We start from the raw sequence: 24,080 nt of genomic DNA, 5'->3' as shown, positions 1-24,080 counted from the left end.
ATCAAGTTGTAGAAACATCAAGGATGATCAATGGAAACAGGATGCACCTGAGCTCAATTTTGAGTCTCATAGCAAAGGGTCTGAATACTTAAGTAAATAAAGTATTTCTGTTTTTTATTTGTAATAAATTTGCTAACATTTCTAGAAGCCTAATTTCACTTTGTCATTATGGGGTATTGTGTGTAGATTTCTGAGGAATTAAAAAAAAAAATCCATTTTAGAATAAGGCTGTAACGTAGCAAAATGGGGAAAAGGTCAAGGGGTCTGAATACTTTCCGAAGGCACTGTAACAAGGAAAACTCTAAAAAGTTGAGTGAAGTTCAATCTCGTGCTTCTCTCGAGGGGCTCATACAGTATTTATTCTGCTTTATTCTGAGCAGAAGTCTCGGGCTACTGTGCGCACTCGTGCAGCTTGGACTGAACATTGCTGCCATGCCTAAACATTATGCAGTCAATCAGGCAAATTAAAGGCGCACTGAGCAGAAATCGCTCCGACATTTCCTGTTTGATAAAATTCTAGTAGTTTGCATAATTTCAGTTTATGTGACAAAACAAGCAAGTAAACTGTAGAGAATCATCGTACCATCTAAACCACTGTGAAATATATTTTACATAACCAAAAATATTGTATTTCAGCAATTTGAAGCTGGTGTACAAAACCGAAAGTAAATGAAGCAAAAATGAAACTTAAGAACGTGAAGCATAGAAATAGAGCACATAGAACAAATCTAAAACTTCTTAGACTTGCTTTCAATAAGAATTACAGATCTATAACTCACATTTATACAGTGGTGTGTCTTTATGGATGCCAAGGGAAGACATGCTTCCCAAAAACATTTACCAAGATTTATTTTACATAAAATAATTTACCTTTTATCTCTCTGTGTTTCATAATCTTCCTTCAATTTGTAAGAGGCTGAAAGTATCTGACAGGAGAAAGCATCCAAGTGAGCAAAACAGCGCCTCTCTGTCTCTCTACGTTTAGGCCATCTTTCTGATGCTGTCTGGTCCAAACGAGTATGACATTGTTTCCGCCCATAGCATTGAAGGCAAGGGAAGCCAGCGAGCATCTGGCCTCCCTTGACAAAAAAGTATAAAAAATGTGCCAATCAGCCTTTAGCTAAAGTGAGCTCAACTGTGAATGGTCCTGGCACACCAAAAAAACTGTCAAGGGAAGCCAGTTTGAATTGGGCGTCAGTCTCATTGAGAGGATACGTCATTGACAGAAAAAAAATGGGATTGTTGCATCTCGTTTTGTTGTCCTCTGGTGGATAGCTAGCCAGCTAGCTAAAATGTACTTTTTTTCTAAATTAGCCATGGATGTAAATAGGGATTTTACTTACTTCTCCTTACTGGCCAATGATTATAACAGTGATTCTGATCCAGCCATTAATTCATACATTGTGACTCTGGACTGAGAGGATTGAAGTTCAATATGTAGCTAGATGTAAAAGGCTAATGTTAAGTAGCTAACGTTACCCATGAATGGAAGTTAGGCTAGCAAGCAAGAATTTTAGCCAGGTAGCCTAGGACAACAAAAATAAAAGTGTGTACTGTATGACAGATTGATAGACAGTTTCATCAGCATGAAAGAGAAGAGGATGGCATTGGCATTTCTCTACAAGTGGGGTGAGTCAAAATGTTTTTCTATTTGCACATACGCATACAAACACACACACACACACACACACACACACACACACACACACACACACACACGCACACAGAAATCAGAACCATGGACAGCCACATCATATTTAGCTTACGTTGATTGGACCAAATCGTTTTTAATATTTTAGTTGTCACTGTAATAGACTAAGCAGAGGTGATTTGATGATATTTAAATGTTGAAGTTGAAATGGTGCTGGAATAGTGGAGGCAGCTTCTGTTTTCATTGCAACTTGCGGTAACTCTGGGGTTCTAAATCAATAGTTGTTTAGTAGCCCAAAACTGTCGGAAACATTAACTTGCTTGACCATGCTGTAGGTCATGTAACTAACTGTATGTGACTGAACATGCAATTTGCTTGGTGGAATTCACTGGACAGAGGTTGTTATCAGGTTTTGTGATAAAAGTTAATAAGTCAAAGGTGTGGTTGAATTTATTCTGCCACTGTCTCTTCTTATTATCTCGACCTTTAGGCCTATACTGTATATCACAGTCGCAAGGCATATTAATTAACAGGTTATAGAGCAAACAACGCAATTATCACATGTATCACATCATGTAATATGTCTTTTTTTGGTATGAGAATTCGATTAGCGTTAGGCTACTATTAATTGTGAGTGTTTTTGATGAATCAGTCAAGCTAAAACAAGTGGATCACAGTGATTCTTTCATGGTTAGTATCACTGTAGTCAAGAGTTACAGAGCCGTCTACACTGAACAAAAATATAAACGCAACATGTAAAGTGTTGGTCCCATGTTTCATGAGCTGAAATAAAAGATGCCAGTAGTGTTCCATACTCACAAAAAGCTTAATTCTCTCAAATGTTGTGGACAAATTTGTTTACATCCCTGTTAATGAGCATTTCTCCTTTGCCAAGATAATCCATCCACCTGACCACGTGGCATATCAAGATGCTGATTAAACAGCATGATCATTACACAGGGATACCCCCCTTTTTTTCAATTTTCAGGGACACTAAAATCCGCACTGAGCTAAAGGGTAGAGCTTCCGCTTTAAAGGAACAGACTACAAAGGGAAGCCCAGCCGCAAGCTTCCCAGTGACACGAGCCTACCAGATGAGCTAAAGGACTTCTATGTGCGCTTTGAGGCAGGTAACACTGAAGCATGTGTGAGAGCATGTGAGTAAGACCTTTAAACAGGTCAACATTCACAAGGCCACAGGGCCAGACGGATTACCATGATCCAATTGTTGAAAGGATCTACAGCTGCACCAGCGAGAGCCTGGTTGCATCACCACCTGGTATGGCAACTGCTCGGCCTCCGTCCGCAAGACGCTACAGAGGGTAGTGTGCACGGCCCAGTACATCACGCTTGCTGTCATCCAGGGCTTCTAGACCAGGTGGTGTCAGAGGAAGGCCCTAAAAATTGCCAAAGACTCCAACCACCCTAGTCATAAACTGTTCTCTCTGCTGCCGCATGGCAAGCGATACAGGAACGCCAAGTCTAGGTCCAAAAGGATTCTTAACAGCTTCTACCCCCAAGCCATAAGACTGCTGAACAGCTAATCAAAATGATTCTTAACAGCTTCTACCCCCAAGCCATAAGACTGCTGAACAGCTAATCAAAAGGATTCTTAACAGCTTCTACCCCCAAGACATAAGACTGCTGAACAGCTAATCAAAAGGATTCTTAACAGCTTCTACCCCCAAGACATACGACTGCTGAACAGCTAATCAAAAGGATTCTTAACAGCTTCTACCCCCAAGCCATAAGACTGCTGAACAGCTAATCAAAAGGATTCTTAACAGCTTCTACCCCCAAGTCATAAGACTGCTGAACAGCTAATCAAAAGGATTCTTAACAGCTTCTACCCCAAGCCATAAGACTGCTGAACAGCTAATCAAAAGGATTCTTAACAGCTTCAACCCCCAAGCCATAAGACTGCTGAACAGCTAATCAAAAGGATTCTTAACAGCTTCAACCCCCAAGTCATAAGACTGCTGAACAGCTAATCAAAAGGATTCTTAACAGCTTCTACCCCCAAGCCATAAGACTGCTGAACAGCTAATCAAAAGGATTCTTAACAGCTTCTACCCCCAAGCCATAAGACTGCTGAACAGCTAATCAAAAGGATTCTTAACAGCTTCTACCCCCAAGCCATAAGACTGCTGAACAGCTAATCAAAAGGATTCCCTACCAGCTTCTACCCCCAAGCCATAAGACTGCTGAACAGCTAATCAAAAGGATTCCCTACCAGCTTCTACCCCCAAGCCATAAGACTGCTGAACAGCTAATCAAAAGGCTACCCGGACTATTTGCATCCCCTTTTTTTACACTGCTGCTACTCACTCTTTATTATCTATTATCTATGCATTGTCACTTTACCCCTATCTACATGTACATATTAGCTCAATTACCTTGACTAACTTGTACCACCGCACATTGACTTGGTACCAGTACCCCATGTATATAGCCTCGTTATTGTTATTTTATTGTTGCTCTTTTATTTTTTACTTTAGTTTATTTAGTAAATATATTTTTCTTAACTCTTATTTTTCTTAAAACTGCAAACATCTTATAAGCTGTAGACCATACTGTTAACCAAGAGAGTTTTCATCTTTATTTTTCGTAGCTGTCTATTTACCACCACAAACCGATGCTGGCACTATGACCGCAGTTAATGACCTGTATAAAGCCAAAAGCAAACAAAAAAATGCTCATCCAGAGGCGCCACTTCTAGTGGCCAGGGACCTTAAAAAATAACTTATTATGAGAAAACATTGAGACTTCTTTCATTTGATTTCGTGCACCAGCTGTTATTTACAAATAGACACAGACCGCCACCCCTTGTCTTATCAGAGGCAGATGTTATATCTTCCCGATGCATATAAAAACCAGCCACGACTTGGTGAAACTTAAGATATTCGTTTTTAATGTGCCGTTGGTAGGATAGGCGGGTTACCAACTCGCCGACTAATTCTCAGCATCTTCTCTTTTTATTTTATTTTTTATTTTACCTTTATTTAACTAGGCAAGTCAGTTAAGAACAAATTCTTATTTTCAATGACGGCCTAGGAACAGTTAACCCACTAGGAACAGTGGGTTAACTGCCTGTTCAGGGGCAGAACGACAGATTTGTACCTTGTCAGCTCAGGGATTTGAACTTGCAACCTTCCGGTTACTAGTCCAACGCTCTAACCACTAGGTAGAATGATGGGGATTTGCGGATTTGCGAATGATGGGGATGCGAATGGGGCGGCATAATGGGGATGCGAATGATGGGGATTTGGGCCTGGTTGGGTATCTGGAGTAAATAATTTGTCCAGTTCGAGGTGAGTAATCGTTGTTCTGATTTCCAGAAGCTCTTTTCGGTCATAAGAGACGGTGGCAGAAACATTATGTACAACATAATGTACATTATGTACAACAACATACAGACAATGCCAAAAAATTCACAAAATAGCACAATTGGTTAGGAGCCCAATAAATGGCAGCCATCTCCTCCGGTGCCATTCTATGTGCAGGCATAAGCTTGGGACAACAAACACAAATGCATTTTATCGATGGCAATTTGAATGCACAAAAATACTGTGACATTTTTTTAAAGGTTTCTATGACCAACAGATGCATATCTGTATTCCCAGTCATTTGAAATCCATCGATTAGGGCCAAATGAATTCATTTCAATTGAGTGATTGCCTCATAAGAACTGTAAATCAGTAAAACCAATGAAATTGTTGAATGTTGCATTTATATTTTTGTTTATTATATATTTGTGAGTCTGGATGAGGAACCAGATGCTGCTGGAAGTGGTGTTGGAGGGACAGTAGGAGGCACTCTTTCAAAATATCCCAATGCTCTAGGGCAGTGATTGGGGACATTGGCCTGTATATGGTGCTGTCATTCTAATGGGATGTTAAACGGGTGTCCTGGCTCTCTGCGGTCACTAAAGATCCCATGGCATTTATTGTAAGAGTAGAGGTGTTAACAGTGGTGTCCTGGCCAAAATCCCAATCTGGCCCTCATAATATCATGGTCATCTAATCATCCCCAGCTTCCAATTGGCTCATTCCTCTCCTCTCCCCTTTAACTATTCCCCATGTCATTGTGGTAAATGAGAATGTGTTCTCAGTCAACTTACTTGGTAAAATAAGGGGGGAAATAAATATTTTTTCATAACCTTGTGAAATTGTTTTTACAGTAACACGATTCCTCTAAAACACTTGACTGTAAAATATTTTTGCTCAGATCATTTGAAAATGTGCTTATTTGTAATGCAAGCATCTCTGAAAGGCAGTCTAATTTCTTATCCACTAAATTTAATGAATAAAATGGTAACAGTATTTATACAAATTGGCATCTACCGTAGATATATTTAGAAAGCCATTCATCATCAGAAAACTGAAAGCAAAATACAATTTTCTGTGGGATGCAGAAAAAAGAAAGTCACGTCAGAAGGAAATATATGAACTGGCATCCACGGTGGAATAGAGCTGTTTCTTGATCATCCACGGTGGAATAGAGCTGTTTCTTGATCATCCACGGTGGAATAGAGCTGTTTCTTGATCATCCACGGTGGAATAGAGCTGTTTCTTGATCATCCACGGTGGAATAGAGCTGTTTCTTGATCATTCACGGTGGAATAGAGCTGTTTCTTGATCATCCATGGTGGAATAGAGCTGTTTCTTGATCATCGACGATGGAATAGAGCTGTTTCTTGATCATCCACATGGAATAGAGCTGTTTCTTGATCATCCACATGGAATAGAGCTGTTTCTTGATCATCCACGGTGGAATAGAGCTGTTTCTTGATCATCCATGGTGGAATAGAGCTGTTTCTTGATCATCCACGGTGGAATAGAGCTGTTTCTTGATCATCCACAGTGGAATAGAGCTGTTTCTTGATCATCCACGGTGGAATAGAGCTGTTTCTTGATCATCCATGGTGGAATAGAGCTGTTTCTTGATCATCCACATGGAATAGAGCTGTTTCTTGATCATCCACATGGAATAGAGCTGTTTCTTGATCATCCACATGGAATAGAGCTGTTTCTTGATCATCCACGGTGGAATAGAGCTGTTTCTTGATGAGCTCTATAATTTGAGTCCAATACCACTTTTCACAGGGTATGGTATACATCATTTAATGTTCAATGTGTCTGAAAAGTTGGTTTGAAATGTTGAATCTAGCCCAAAGCTAAAAGTCTAGGAGCTCCATGCCAGCCTTGCCTTGTCACTGAACAATGTCTCAAAAAATACCATGTAAATGTCAAACACTAAAGCTGGAGATCAGACTGACTTGAGACTGGAAGCTATTGTTATCCGAGTGTCAAGAGAAGCTATTTTCGAGAGCCCATTACAAACAAGGGCAGTATGACCAAGCTACATTTTCATTTAAGCCAAAAAGTGCCGTGCTGTGTTCGTATCTGTGCTCAGGCAAAAATGATGTCGCTTTGGGCTCATCAGCCATATGGTGAGAGCACTGATTAGGACTTAGCCTTGCTGAGAAGAACACCATCCCATAAGTAAAATATGGAGGTCCATCTGTTTTTGTTTGGTTTGTTTCACATCTTTCCAACGTCCTTATCTGATTCAAGGGGACAATTCATTCAAGTGTCCACTTGGCTAACCAACAGGTACCCTCCTCTCAAAAGGCATCAGCTTAGTCACAACTAGCAACATTAGCGTGATAATTGATTTAAAACAAAGCATCCATTCAGAAATGAGTCATGTTAAATTTCAATGCGACCACACTGCCAATCATGTAATAAAATGGCTGATTTTAACGAAATACAGCCCAAACGCAGGAAGGGTTTCCTTTTCGGGTTATACTGTACTAACAAACTTCTGGAATATTTGAAAATATACTTTAATAAAAGGTAGTACCTTGTATTTATGTATTATTCATAGTTTGTGCTTCTATGCATGCTCAAATACCCCAACAATCTCTCCTGATGCACATCCCCAATATCTTGTTAAAAGCACTTCACTTGTCCTTTAAAATGGGTAATCTACCTGCAAGCCTGGCTACACCATCTGAGAGCTCCAAAATCCTCTACTCAGAACGCACTCTCCTGCAGTACAGTGAGAGTCTATGATTGATTGAATGCCTAGGCAGATTTGGTTTGATGTTATGCTGTAAACCTGCAAACACCAGGTTTAACGATTCTTCCACTGCCCCTGCTACAGCCTCAGCACAACAATCATCAATACTTTTAGTAGGTTATAATTTGAAAAAAAAAAGCTTTTATAATCAAACAAACAAAATGTAATGGTACGTAGCTAAAACAGTCCATTTAAAAACCTGCAGAATCACAAATCATATTGCATGATTTATACATCTACAGATTCTATACCTTAAAATACATGCAACTAAAATAGAAATTATAGCTCTTAAAAATAATGATCTTCATTAATGGGTAGACCACCCAACATTTAGCCTCGTACTACTACATTGATCTTACGAGCTTACATAAATGATTCGCTACACGGATCCTTATAGCGTATAATTTATGTAAGCTCGCGAGCTCAGTGTGGTATACGAGGCTACTCAACAATGGCTTTTGACCAAAACCAAAGAGTCTGGATTAATTATTTCATCTGTCATCTTTTTATGAATCCATCAAGCCAAAATGGCATTGATTCTCTTCAGACCTTTTATAGAGCAGCAGTCACAACATAATGTGCAGCTTGTCCCAGATGTGGCCACTCCTTTTCACCGGCTGCTATTCTGTGAATAATTTGATATTGCACCTGAGTTCTATGTAGATTTCAAAGGGCTACAGGGGATACGCATTGTTCAAGTATTTTTTTCCCAGGCAGATGCCTCAAACCTGAGATATTGAAATAGAAATGTTGGATGGCTAAGCAGCAGTCCTCTCCTCACACTGATTTCCACATAAATGGCATCTTTGAAGACCATAAAATGCACAGCAGATCTCACTGTCTCATCGGCAGAAGACTCTCCCCCCTAAAACTATTGGGCTGACAGCCAACTGCCAAGTGTCTTCCTCCTTCAGTTAGCTGATCTGAGGATAACTGTCATGTCAAAGTTCAAAGTTCTGCAGAACTGTCAACATGCTTTACAGACACTTACAGACTAGAGGCCTCAGAGCTTCATGATGTGATTATTCTGTGCATTACAATGACATAGCTAGCTTGAGCAGAAACAAAGGTTGACCACCATGAAAACGATGTTAGTAAATAGTGCATAATAGTTTATTTATTAGACCATCATTAGATATTTGATATGTTTTCATTGCTTGTCAACCTACAGTACCAGTCAAAGTTTGGACACACCTACTTATTCAAGGGTTTTCTTTATTTTTACTATTTTTGTACTTTGTAGAATAATAGTGAATACGTAAAAACACATATGGAATCATGTAGTAACCAAAACTAGTGTTTTGGTTTCAACAAATCAAAGTGTTCAACAAATCAAACTATATTTTAGATTCTTCAAAGTAGCCACCATTTACCTTGCTACTTTGAAGAATCTAAAGTATATTTTGATTTGTTGCACAAATGCACACAGACAATGACTACATCTCATCTGCCCAGACTCGCATGCTCACACCCCCATCCCTAGTGACTGCCTTATTGTTGCCACTTGGCCTTAAATTGTAGCAATATATTTTTATTGGTCGCACATGATAATTCATTATTTGAAAAATACATAATTTGATTTTTCCATTGTGTTAATAATGGTGGATTGATTGATTTCAACGTTTGTACATGTAATTTACCTGTAGAAAAGGTAATGAAACAATGCTATCAGCGTGCCTGCCTGTCCCAAAAATAAAGGGACGGGGCTCTGCAGCTGCATGTCTATCACGGTCACTTAATCAACTTCTCCACCCCTACCATGCATCAAAGGGGTATCCATGTGCTATTACTGTGCTAATGCCACGTGCTCAGTCCCATTAGAGGATTTCTCTGCCATTAGCTCCTTTTTATCCTGTAGGAAAGCCTTTTTTCTCATCATAAAGAAGCTTACTGCAGCCTGGCATCCAATCATCCAGCAAACTAAACACAGAGCAGCTGCTGTATAAGAAGAGAGAACATTAACTGGATAAGCCAGACATTTCTGTTTGGGAACATTCATCTTCTCAAGGACGTATAGATTTTCACAATGACTCTCTAAAACAGCATACAGTATTGTGAACCATTGCTTCATCATGTGTATGGTAAAATGTCAGCTACGTGCAAATGCAATGCAATTAAATTATAGGAGGAAATGTACAGGGAGAGGGAACATTTACAATTAAAGGAAACTGTATTGCCCTGGGGAAACACAACGTTTACAGAATAACTGCTGTTATTGATTGTGAATTGTTGGCAAGTTGTTTAGTTCATTAACAGTTTGTTGACAATTTATAAACCCTTTCGTTCAGTCAAATAGAATGCATCTATTATCTGTTTCAAAAATATATAAACATGCTAAATCGTTTTTTAGTAACATAAAATAACTAAATGAGCCTGTCGATAATCATAAATAGTAGGTTTGATTGTGGTGGAGTGTGGTGGAGTGGAGAGAAGGTATTATTGCTAATCCTGGTCACCCTTCCGCATCCCAAATGGCACCCTATTCCCTATATAGTGTACTACTTTTGACCAGAGCCCTAATCAAAAGTAGTGCACTATATAGAAATAGGGTGCCATTTGGGACATATATATATCCCCTTAATGAGGTCCATATTCCCAGTCAGGGGTAGAAATATGGTCTGACGACTGGACTGGTGAGTGAATAAAAAGCCCATCAACACTGACTGAGTGCATGTATCATTCACCCAGCATCTCTACTGAGGATGTTTGTCATTTATTGGACAAAAAAGTAATCATCTCAAAGAGAACCATCAATTCTGAGAAAAGGCATGATATACCTCTATAAATCATAGGGCAGCTTTTTAAGCACATCTTTAACTATTTGTTGGTTCTGAATGTCATATAGACTGCTCTGGTTTTGGTATTCTAATAATGGAAAGTATTTATAGAGAAATTTCAGGTGTCTAAACACAAAGCTTGTGTGCTCCCGGACATGCTTGTGTCACTCTTATCAATATGATGGTTGACCCTATACTTGTCAGTATTCAGCCACACATTTCCTCCTGACAGGGACGACTGGTAGCTTGCCATGTCTCAATGCATTTTGAGAGACAGGTTTGCTGTGGGCAGACAGGGCCTGTTATGCCACTGTTGTTTTGCATTCCAAAGCGTATTCCTTCTGAGTTGGTGGTTGGTGCTTTGTTTTGTCATTTCACATCTCATGCAAGTCAATGTCATCCCCCCTGTTGTGTTCGAGCCCCTTGGTACCCTGTAAACGGAGAGGATCGTTTTTTAAAACCACTCACTCTTTCCCTATAGACTGATACATCAAATACAAGAATGTCACTCACTGAGTACATATTTACAGGTTTGAAATTCTCCCAAGATCTTGCGTTTATTTCAAGATTTGCCACTTTGTTTCTGACACTCATACGGTAGGTATCTAAAAAATACTGTATATTCACATTTGGAATGTTAGTCATGCAACAAAATGAACTACTTGTAACGATTTTCCTCCTCTTCTGAGGAGGAGTAGGAAGAATCGGACCAATATGCAGCGTGGTAAGTGTTCGTCATTTTAATCAATAGCACTGAACACTAAAAATACAAAGTAACAAAAAGAACAACCAAAACAGTTCCGTCTGGTAAACTACATACAAAGACAGAAAACAACTACCCACAAATCATAGTGGGAAAACAGGCTGCCTAAGTATGGTTCTCAATCAGAGACAACGATTGCCAGCTGCCTCTGATTGGGAACCATACCAGGCCAAACACATAGAAATAGAAAACCTAGAAAACACAACATATAATGCCCACCCCAACTCACGCCCTGACCAAACTAAAACAGAGACCTAAAAAAGGAACTAAAGACAGGACGTGACACTACTATTATATATGAGCTCAGTCTACAGTTGATCAATGATCTTCAGCTCTAGGCTTTTATTTGAAACATGACCCTTCATCTAGGAACTGAGAGCGTGTTGAACTAGCAAGCTTGTTGTTTCTACACTCCTATAAGCAATAAATGATCAGCTGGAGAATCTTAAGTGCATTTTAGATACATATCAAGTAATACAGGCATCAACACATCACACTAAGTACAACCCATTACATGGATTTGGGTCTGTTAAAAATATTCAGTTATTACGCTAAAAGTGTCTCCACTCCAGGACTGTTCCTTTGAGCTATTTATCAATTCCCTTACATCATGCATTCTCTCTATAATTGTCAAATCCACTAATTGCCTATTGGCATCATTCTTCAATGGGGTACCACAGAGGACAGCATGTCCATAGCAGCAATGCAACAGCACTTGTAAACTCATAATATACACAAGTATACTTTTTGCTCTACAGAGAGTATTTTAGAACAATCTTTATAATTATCCAGTAAGATGCAAGCTCAGTCTGACAACCTCTACTTCAAACTCTAATGTGCTGTTTCATTAAAGATGAAAAAGGAAGGAATAATCATGAAGAACATGGCGGGACTATGAAAGAAAAGCTTATTAGTATCTCTTTATACATGTCCTTCAACCAGCAACAACACTTCTTGTTGTGGGTATGAACACATTCAGTGTGCTGAGCTGCATTAGATGAGGCAGTACAACTACCGGGCACATTTGAGACGATTGGTTAGCAAAAGTATGGCAAGTGGCATAGATTATTGAGGTCGTTTCTATCCTGCTGAAGAACTCTACAGGCAGATTGGACCGGCTACTGTTTTAACATCAAACAGCCATCCGATCCAAACAGAGGAAATTAAGTGGTTGTGCTGTCCCGGACAGTTGCTGCTGGGCTGGTTGACCCAGAATAGTTCATGCTTTTTCTGGTTTGACTGCAGGGAAGGGTCAGCAGAGATGTTTGCTACAAAGTCTGCTACAGAATTTACTACAACACTACTTTGTGCTCAAGGCAATACTGTAGTATCAAATTCTATTGGCGCTAACAATCAATGCAGCACTCATAGGGCCGAAGGAGTCCTAGCTGACCAAACATATTAGAGAGCATAAAACATGCAGAGTGTTTGCAAATGATGATTCCCACAACAGCAATTTATGCATCATGGACGTCAAGGTTAGTGGGCCTTTACTAGGTAGCTTTGAGCCCTGCTCTCCCTAGCACTAAGGCCCATAGTAACTACAAACTCCTTAGTGCAGGGGTCGGCAACAGGTAGCCCGTGTGCCAAAACTGACCTGTAAGTAATTTTGTTGACCCCCCAAAGTGTTTTGGGATTTTAGTTTTTAGTTAAAAAATATATATACTAAAATCATTTTAAATAATAATTTGTTCTTAACTGACTTATCCAGTTAAATAACGGATAAAAAATCTCCCTTTGGGCTTAGTTGTGGTCAATTTATAGTGTACTAATTATTGTAATAATGTTCTGGCCCCCCGACCATGCGCACCACCAAAAAAACAGCCCGCAGTTTAATTGAATTGCCTACCCCTGCCTCAGTGAATGAGCTGCAAAGAGCTTAGAGAAGTGCTAGTCTGGGATATCAGCCTAATCAATATCATCTGATGCAGCTACTGAAAGAATATCCAGATCAATGTCACCTTCCTTGATTCAAAAAGCAGATATGGTCTAAGAGCTTGACTGGTTGGCTTGGCTGGCGACTACAGTACAGCAAACATTAGTTCATGTGTGGATAATAATATCATATCTCTTCATTGTAATTCCCTTATAAAGACAGTGACATCTATGCCCTGTAGCAGTAGTCTAAGGCTGTGCCAATGGAGGAACAGCCACATTGTAGAGGAGCGGTTCTTGGAGGAGACAGGTGCCACCTGTAATCTTGTTATCTTGTTAGCTCCATAGAGTCAACAGAGAGGCTGGGAGGCTGATTTGTAGCTTGGGTGTAATAATGCTCTTTAGCAGTGGCAGAAGGTACAGTATGAGATGCTCCAAAGAAAATGACATGGTCAATATGTCCATCTTCCATCTGAATCAGGATATCAGGATTCTAATAAACCTAGCTCAACTTGACCTTACCTGTCATTGGAAATACAGTATCAGTCAAAAGTTTGGACACACCTACTCATTCAAGGGGTTTTCTTTATTTTTACTATGTTCTACATTGTAGAATAATAGTGAAGACATGTAGAAAACAAAAAAGAGTTATATATATTAGATTTTAGATTCTTCAAAATAGCCACCCTTTACCTTGAGGACAGCTTTGCACACTCTAGTTTAAAAAAAAGGTGAAATAAAAAAATGGCATTCTCTCAACCAGCTTCCTGAGGAATGCTTTTCCAACAGTCTTGAAGGTGTTCCCACATATATTGAGCACTTGTTGGCTGCTTTTCCTTCACTCTGCAGTCCTACTCAATTGGGTTGACGTTGGGCGATTGTGGAGGCCAGGTCATCTGATTCAGCACTCCATTACTCTCCTTCTTGGACAAATAGCCCTTACACGGCCTGGAGGTGTGTTTTGGGTCATTGTCCTGTTGAAAAACAAATGATAGTCCTGTTAAACGCAAACCAGATGGGATGGCGTATCACTGCAGGACGCTGTGGTTGCTATGCTGGTTAAGTGTGACTTGAATTCTAAATATATCACAGACAGTGTCACCAGCCAAGCACCCCCACACCATCACACCTCCTCCGCCATGCTTCACGGTGGGAACCACACATGCAGAGATCATCCATTCACCTACTCTGCATCTCACAAAGACACAGCGGTTGGAACGAAAAATCTCAAATTTGGACTCATCTGACCAAAGGACATATTTCCACCAGTCTAATGTCCATTGCTCGTGTTTATTGGCCAAAGCAAGTCCCTTCTTATTATTGGTGTCCTTTAGAAGTAGTTTCTTTGCAGCAATTTGGCCATGAAGGCCTGATTCACGCAGTCTCCTCTGAACAGTTGATTTTGAGACGTGTTTGTTACTGCAATGAACTTATCCTCTGCAGCAGAGGTAACTCTGGGTCTTCCTTTCCTGTTACGGTCCTCATGAGAGCCAGTTTCATCATAGGACTTGATGGTTTTTGCAACTGCACTTGAAGAAACTTTCAAAGGTCTTGACATTTTCCAGATTTACTGACCTTCATATCTTAAAATAATGATGGCCTGTCATTTCTCTTTGCTTATTTGAGTAGTTCTTGCTGTTCTGGTCTTTTATCAAATAGGGATATCTTCTGTATACCACCCAAACCTTGTCACAACACAACTGATTGGTTCAAACTCATTAAGGAAATAAATTCCACAAATTAACTTTTAACAAGGCACACTTGTTAATTGAAATGCGTTCCTGGTGACTACCTCATGACACTGGTTGAGAAAATGTCACGTGTGCAAAGCTGTCATCAAGGCAAAGAGTGGCAACTGAAGAATCTCAAATATAAAATATATTTAGATTTGTTTACACTTTTTTGGTTACTACATGATTCCATACGTGTTATTTCATATCTTGGATGCCTTCACTATTATTCTACAATGTAGAAAGTAGTTTTCAATTTTTTTTTTTTTTTGAATGAGTAGGTGTGTCCAAACTTCTGACTGGTACTGTACATCTGGTTTTACCTTGAGTCCTCATCTTCGCTTCCCTTCAATCAACTGCTCACTCTCATCATCAAGCTATAGAGGTGATTTCTGTTCTTTAAACACCATGTGTTTCTGCCTCTCTCCATCCAATGGTCCTTTGCTCCTCTGTTACAGTGTGCTCCCTCCCTGCTGACTGTGGTGACCAGCTGTGTTCTCTGCTGCCCTTGAGCTCCATCCTACATCTCATGCTTTGCATGCCACATGTACCAAGTCAACCCTTTGGCTCCCCAGCCCCAGGACCCAGCCTGGTTTATCTGCTAATGCCAAGAGAGACCCTGGTCTGCCCCAGGACGAGATGCACGCTCCAGGCCTATGCTCATCACCCAGGTCCCCTGGGGGTACTAAAAGAAATGTCCCCTTATTCAGATTTTAAGCTCAACTTTGGGGGCGGCTAAAGGAAAGCCCTTAGGTATAATATCTATCAACCGACCGATCATTCTAAAGGTTGTTTGCTTAGTTAGAATACCACATTTTACATGAGCAAGTCAAACAGCACCATCATCTAGTTTCAATGTTTCATAACTAATCTTTAGTTTAACAGTATGCACATTTTTGTTAACACTAACACTCAGGAGGCGAAGGTCAAGTCATGCGTCCTCCGAAACATGACCCGCTTAACCCAGAAGCCAACCACACCAATGTGTCGGAGGAAACACTGTTCAACTGACAACCAAGGTCAGCCTGCAGGGTACTGCCTTCCACAAAGAGTCCCTAGAGCCGAGGAAAGTCCCACCAGACAAACCCTCCCCTAACCCGGAAGACGCTTGGCCATTTGTGCACCGCCTTATTGAACTCACGATCACAGCCTGTTGTGATACAGCTGGGATCGAACCCAGGTCTGTAGTGACACCTTCAGCACTGCTACACAGTGCCTTAGACCGCTGCGCCACTCAGGAGGCCCATGTTAACACTTTTCTAACAGAAGTTGCCGGTAATGGGTACTTTTTCATGAAATGTGTACTGAATCTACTGTGCCTGCTCCTATTATGAGCAGTAGTACAATAGTGAATGAATTTGGCTATATTGCTTCCTGTGAAGTTATCTTACACATAACAAAACAGATGTTATTGTTTTATACAGCTGTTTGACATCCAGACCTCATTGAGTACAGCTCTACAGTGGGTAGGCTATGCATAATCATTTTCAAATCCAGATTTTCTTTCATTCTCCCAATACAGATATGGTGGTTTTGGCATGTCTCTTTCCTCTCGTTTCTGCAGTGACTGATAAAACCCATATCAGCCCTGATTTCATAATGCTAACACATGATAGCAGCAACCAGAGCAGCTGCTGTAACACAATGCAACAGACTGGGAAGCCAGAGAGGCTAGATTAATCTCACCCTGCTGCCTATACTGCCAACCTAGAAAGCAGCAGCAGCCTTCCCACCTATCTGCTTGTGGATCTGTTTAACTATTCCCTATTGTCATTTGAAATCATTCTCACATATTTCTTGATATTGTGTGTATTCATGTATCAATATCAAATCCATGTAGTCAGTATTTGTATTTATTATGGATCCAGCTCCTCTTCCTGGGGACCGGTAAAATGAAGGCAGTTATACCATTTTAAAAACATTAGAATTACATTCAGATTTCACAACACACTAAGTGTGTGCCCTCAGGCCCCTACTCCACTACCACATATCTACAACAGTAAATCCATGTGTATGTGTGTGTATAGTGCGTATGTTATCATGTGTGTGGATGCATCTGTCTGTGCCTATGTTTGTGTTGCTTCACAGTCCCTGCTGTTCCATAAGGTGTATGTTTATCTGTTTATTAAATCTGATTATCCTGCTGCATCAGTTACCTGATGTGGAATAGAGTTCCATGTAGTCATGGCTCTATGTAGTACGGTGTGCCTCCCATAGTCTATTCTGGACTTGGGAACTGTGAAGAGACCTCTGGTGGCATGTCTTGTGGGGTATGCATATGTGTCTGAGCTGTGTGCTAGTCATTTAAACAGACAGCTCGGTGCTTTCAACATGCTTTCACAAATACAAGTTGTGATGAAGTCAAGCTCTCCTCCACTTTGAAAGATTGACATGCATATTATTAATGTTTGCTCTCTGTGTACATCCAAGGGCCAGCTGCCCTGTTCTGAGCCAATTGCAATTTTCCTAAGTCCCTCTTTGTGGCACCTGACCACACAACTGAACAGTAGTCCAGGTGTGACAAAACTAAAGAGTGTAGGACCTGCCTTTTTGATAGTGCTGTTAAGAAGGTAGAGCATCACTTTATTACGGACAGACTTCTCCCCATCTTAGCTACTATTGTATCAATATGTTTTGACCATGACAGTTTACAATCCAGGGTTACTGCAAGCAGTTTAGTCACCTCAGCTTGCTCAATTTCCACATTATTTAACACAATATTTAGTTGAGGTTTAGGGTTTAGTGAAAGATTTTGCACAATCTTTTTATTATCAATTTTTCTTAGCCAATCATCAGTTTTTTGTGTAAGTGCTGTGCTTGTTGAGTGTCCTTCCCTATAAACTTGCTGAAAGTCTGTTGTCAATTTGTTTTTTAAAATGGCATTGTATCTAATCAAACACATTGTTTTCCCAAACTTTGCTAAGGTTGCTAACAGGCTGATTGGTCGGCTATTTGAGCAAGTAAAGGGGACTTTACTATTCTTAGGTAGCAGAATGAATTTTGCTTCCCTCCAGGCCTGAGGGCACACACTTTCTAGTAGGCTTAAATTGAAGATATGGCAAATAGGAGTCGCCACATAGTCCGCTATCATCCTCGGTAATTTTCCATCCAAGTTTTCAGACCCCAGGAGCTTGTAATTGTTGATAAACAACAATCATTTGTTCTCCTCTTCCACACTCACTTTACGGAATTCAAAATTACAGTTCTTGTCTTTCATAATTTGGTAAGATATACTTAGATGTGTAGTGTCAGTGATGTTGCTGGTATGTCATACCTAAATTTGCTAATCTTGCCAATGAAATAAATCATTTCATAAATGTGTCAAGTGCAACGTCTGTTTGCTGCTCATTACACACCACGGCCCAACAAATAGTATTTACATCAACAACATAGGAATCACTACAAAACTTATTGCATGACCTCTTATACACTATATTAGGCCCAGCCTTTGGAACTTCGGTTTTCCTAGATATGGCTACTATATTGGAGGCCAAAAGTCTGTGTAGCCAATAGAGAGTCAGAGTCCCGAGTGTGAGAACAAACATAGTCTGTCTGTAACGGGATTCCTCCTCCTCTTCTGAGGAGGAGTAGCGAGAAGGATCGGAGGACCAATGCGCAGCGTGGTAAGTGTCCATAACGTTTATTTTAAGACATAAACTGAACACTATGAAATACAAAACAATAAATGTGAACATGAACGAAACCAAAACAGTCCCGTGTGGTGACAAACACTCACACGGAAACAAACACCCACAACTCAAAAGTGAAACCCAGGCTACCTACGTACGATTCTCAATCAGAGACAACTAACGACACCTGCCTCTGATTGAGAACCATACTAGACTGAACTCAAAACCACAACATAGAAAAACACACATAGACTGCCCACCCCAACTCACGCCCTGACCATACTAAATAAAGACAAAACAAAGGAAATAAAGGTCAGAACGTGACACTGTCCCACGGTTGGGTAAAGAAAGTTTGTAGTCACAAAGTATGCAGGAGTCATGAGGCAAATAGCAAAATAGCAAAATGCACATGAAAAAAATAACATATAACGACTTGGGGCTAGTAAGTTCAACGTGATCATTACATATTGATGATTTCATTCCTGTGCTGTTTATTACTACCCTGATAGGTTGACTGATCACAGTTTGAAGCTTTTTCTTGAGTGGGCAAGTTGATGAAAGCCAGTCAATATTTAAATGACCCAGAAAATATACTTCTCTGTTGATATCACATACATTATCAAGCTTTTGGTCTATAGCAGCTTCCCACAAGAATGGGCTTTCGGTGAAAGAAGAACCTATAGCCATATTACTTCAACAGTATGTATGATAATGTGTATGATAATGAGGCTCTCATGATGGCTGATTTCATTAGGCAAAGGCATGGCACCAGAACCCTGGATATCTACTGTAACACAGTCCAATGCACTGACAAGCAAGAGAAGGGGTGATAGCCTATCTCACCCCAACTGCTGCATAGATAGTCCAAATCTAAATACACAACAATCCACTGGGTACACACTGGTTGACTCAATGTTGTTTCCAAGTCATTTCAATAAAATGAGGGTGAACCAACGTGGAATAGACATGGAATTTATGTCTTTGCCCAGTGGGAAGGCCTGTTGCACTTGTTGTTTAATTTATTCATAACACTAATCCAATAGGGCTCAAGCGTATTAACGCAACTAAGAATAGACCTCATTAACCTCTGTGTTCAGATATCTTTACAAGCCACTTATAGCAGGCCCTTATTATGTACAGACATGGAGCACGTATTTAAAATACATAACCTGGTGCTGCAGCTTCAAATGTCAATGGTTCTGACTGAAACAAACGCTTCAACAGCTCATTCAAATATTCAACATGCACACCCAAAGCAATAGATATCCTAAACTCTATCAACCTGGGGCTATTGATTCCTATTGTTGTAGTCTTCATACCCATAAAGGACCCAGTACTTTGCTCCACGCATGGCTAGGTTGTTTTATCTGTGTGATGAATGTGTGTCTCTTATCTTCACCTTTGAAGGAATCCGTCCAACAGGGTGTGGCCATTGCAACACATAAACCATGTGACAGCTCCTCTCCGTCTCAGCACTTCATTGCACTGGGCAGGCTGGGCAGCTGTGGAGAGGTGGTGCCCCTGATGTGCCAGAACATGGAGTCCCATTCCTGATTGAGATGGATGAGCAGATAACGCAGCTGCACCTGGTGAACGGTACTAACCAGTGGTGGAGTGGCACTGCAAGCTTCTATGTAAAATGCATGCGGCATACTGCACTACTGATGTAGCAACTCAGCGAATCGATGTACACAGTTTCCCCTTGGTATGTCAAAGGAGAGTGGGACGGATTTAAATATGAGGGGATGTATGCCTCATTTAATGGTAAGTGTTTTGATATTTTGCCTCCATCTCTCTTTAATGGATGTACAACCTTCACTACTACACTGTTTACATCTGACATCTCACCTTATTTCTCCCATCTACATTGCCTGAGTGTACAAAATATATAATCCTATGAAACCCACATGCTGACCTCTTTGAGCCCTCTACTGAGTCTGAAGACTAGGATTGGCAAGGACACAAATACCTCCTATCTCTGGAGACTGCCTACAGAGACATAGCCTATTATTCCAGAAACTAACAACATAAATATTGAATGCCTGAAAAAGAGAAAGGAGAAAATAATCCTTAAATAATCCTTTAAAAAAATGGCTACCTTTTTGACCATAAGACTACATTCAAACTGAGGTCCATCAGAGTGGTTGGACAGTGAATAATACCTTCGCTAGCTGCTAGAGATAATATTGTGTTGCCATTGTTTTTTAACGTTTGCATAACTCTGTGTTGTTGTTTTTGTCGCACTGCTTTCCTTTATCTTGGCCAGATCGCAGTTGTAAATGAAAACTTGTTTTCAACTGGCCTAACTGGTTAAATAAATGTTAAATAAAAAAAAATTAAAAAAAAAATAATAACTTACTTTTTGATTTCCTATGTTCTCTTTTGAACTAAATACATACAAACTCTTAATAAACATTTCAAAGACTGCATCACTTATGAGCACATTAATTGGTGAGCTAACTAATTAATTTGCATATTGTCCTGTATAGTAACGCCGCTTTCAGGAGTCTACCTAATACAACCTGTAGTTTCCTATGGCTACTTTGTTACGTGGGAAAAGGCTATGTGGCGCTATTGTAAATTTACAACCAGAATCAGCACCATGGTCAGCTATGAGCTCGGAATACCGAATTATGAAGTACAGCACCACTGGCCAGTGGACAGCGACCGTAATACACAGGGTCAGCTCTGCTGCCGCACTGTAGCATTCTAGTCTACTCATGATCATTAATAATATATATATATATATATATTTATAGAAAAAATGCCGTTACATTGGGCTTCGCTTCCTTCTCAACGTCGCGCCTATGGGTAACGTTAAGTCTATGAGAAAAGCATGCCTTGATTTGCAACCCATGGATAAAAATCGGAACATTCACATTCGTTCCTTATGCATTCGATTAGTCGGTACTGAACTGAATAATAGACGGCTGTAGCTTAGCAGTCAGTGTCCCCAAGCGGCCATTGGGATTTTCTACAGTGATACACATTCTCCAGTGCTGCTGCTAACTTGAGAAAGTCGACGTTGTGCTGATGCAGACACGCCCGTGCCACTTGCGCTCCAAACAGACTGGTCTGTGTTTTCAACCAACATTGGCAACTTCAATGGAGGATTCAACTGACGTAGTTATGTGTGGCCCATGTGTTCTGTATTCAAGCACCTTTTGACCTGAATGCCCACACAGCTTCAGTGGTTGTAGCCAAGCAACACAAACATATGATAATGAATGCAGAATGCATGCTGCTTCTACAGACACAGACCGGCCTTGAACCAATCTATTATCTGACTTTGTTCCCTCTGGTAATTTGATTACACACATCACGTAGAAATAGCCTAATTAGGGTCCATTACAACGAATCCATATAAGGGTAAGTATTCCTTAGGAAAATATCCTTATAGGCAGCTGCATGACTCTCCACCACACAGATTAAATTCCAAACCAGGTGAATAACCCAATACTGCGAAAGGTCAATTGAAATCTTTGTGTGTTACTAGGCTACAATGTCAACCATCTCATATGAAAATTAATATGAGTCATCTATCAACATACAACAATCTTATTATGTTGGTTGCTTTACCCAGGCTGCCCGTTGTCTCACAGCACTAGTTGTAGGCAACAGCCTACTATTTATCATCCTTATTTATCATCTTGATAGGACGCTTTTGCACCTATACAGATGTAGGTTACAGGCTACGTGACTTAAATCAGCAAAATCAATTAACAAAACTGGTCCAGAGCATCAGACGCTATTTATATCATAATGCAATTAGTCAGACACTACTTTAAATTGAATAGCCTATGCGGCATGCACGCATTAATAGCCTATAGTCTATACTGACAAATGGCAGAGCAGTTTCTGTTAGCATCACCTGAACATTAAATACCTATCAAGATATCTGTAAACACTACACACAATATCAAATCATCCACCAACGTGTGAGGCCGAAAAAAGTGTATAGCACAACACTAATTTGCCATTTATTGAGCATGCAATTGCTGTGATCAAAGATAAAATACATGACTGACTTACCTTTACGGGTGTTATTAATAGGATACGCCGCGGATGTTTATGGGTAGGCACATGGGCGTTATTTCCACTGTTCAAACATTGTCTTACTGGAGCATTTTTAGCCGAAGAGGAGTGAAATTGACGAGAAAGGTATAACCAACAACGGGTTGACTTTAACTTCAGAAATTGGTCGACAAATTGTTAGGCGAAGTCCTTTCTTAAACCATAATTATCAAAAATCCAGTGACCGAGGCAGATGTCATGGGAAAGATAAATCCCTGATACCTGCATCGGGTTAAAACCCCACCTTAATCCCAATACAATCCAAGTGAGACTGAAAAAGATATGCAAACGAAAAACCAAATCCGAAATCCAGCTATCGTCCCAGGAAAGTGTAGCCTGTCAAATGAGTAGCCTGTCAAGTGAGCCTTGCCGCTTTGAATAAGACACGTTGGGCTGCATTAGAGGTATATTCATATAGTGCAATATGCATGTACCAATATTGCCATTATGAATGATGAAGGTAGAAAGCCATGCAGTTAAGGATCCTTTGAAGCAATGGGTTGTCAGGCTAGTGTTTTTGAACGGACACGCGATTGAAACAGACGCATTGGGATTGGTGTTACATTCAGCCACACCGTTTCTGATATTCTGCGTATCTAAAAGTCTGAGATGGTTGTGAAGGTCGACGACTACAATGACAGCCTAGAATAGATAACCACTATTTATTTTATTTTATGATAATCAAATCAAGGTTGCCAAACATCCTGCTCTCCTTGATAATGTTGGCCGTTAACTTCCCTTGTCGTTTGAAGGAACACCACCCACGCATAGTTTAAAGCGTGTATTTCTCTTGATAGCCAATATATGCTTACCCACGCGAGCAATTAGTTTTCATACATGGCTTGCTTCTTTGTCCACTCGTTCTGCAAAAACAATGCGGTCGATTTTTCCGGGCAGGGTAGTGGCAGAATTAATCCTGCTTCATTCCATAGAGCGAGCAGGCAAGATTTTGCAATGCGTCTCTACTCAACAGCATAACACTTGCGTAATAGGAGGATCACGACTGATAGGCTTACAAATGAATAGATATTTCCTCACCATGATGTCTTGAACAAATGCAGAACAGATAAAATATTTACAAAGTGGCCCACAGACGAATTAATGTTAACATTACTTTGCGACATATTCTCTATGACAAGCACAGCATTGCAGCAATGTGATGTCATTTAATTTAAGGTAATACACCAAACATTGCGTATTCTGGTCTCGGATGGGATGCTGATTAAGGTCTCTGATTTCTGGAGAGTTTATCCGTATTGGTGGGATGCCAAAGTGACATGGGATGGGACTTCAGGATGGGCTGGCTGTTGTGACCAGTACATAATGAGATACTGCGTGGGGGGTTGTCTGAATGCCAGTTGAGCTGCACATTGTAAAAGTATTCGTTTTCAGATGATCATCCCTTTCTTCGTCACTCTCCACCTAATCCATATCTCATGGAATGTTGATGGAACAAATAGAACACATCATCTTTATTTTACAGGTGTAAACCTACCC

General features: G+C 40.2%; 1 long non-coding RNA gene across 1 annotated transcript in view; it reads right to left on the bottom strand.

Moving 5' to 3' along the window:
- LOC112265968 overlaps positions 1-23,798 on the bottom strand; it is a 95,202-nt gene extending 71,404 nt beyond the window's left edge. The window contains exon 1 of the long non-coding RNA XR_002955866.1: positions 22,542-23,798. This is a non-coding gene — a long non-coding RNA (uncharacterized LOC112265968). The remainder of the gene's footprint in view (positions 1-22,541) is intronic.
- Positions 23,799-24,080: the final 282 nt, after the last annotated feature.

Source organism: Oncorhynchus tshawytscha, linkage group LG13 (genome assembly GCF_018296145.1).
Source record: "Oncorhynchus tshawytscha isolate Ot180627B linkage group LG13, Otsh_v2.0, whole genome shotgun sequence".
NCBI lineage: Eukaryota > Metazoa > Chordata > Actinopteri > Salmoniformes > Salmonidae > Oncorhynchus > Oncorhynchus tshawytscha.
This window is presented reverse-complemented; position numbering and strand designations above follow the sequence as displayed.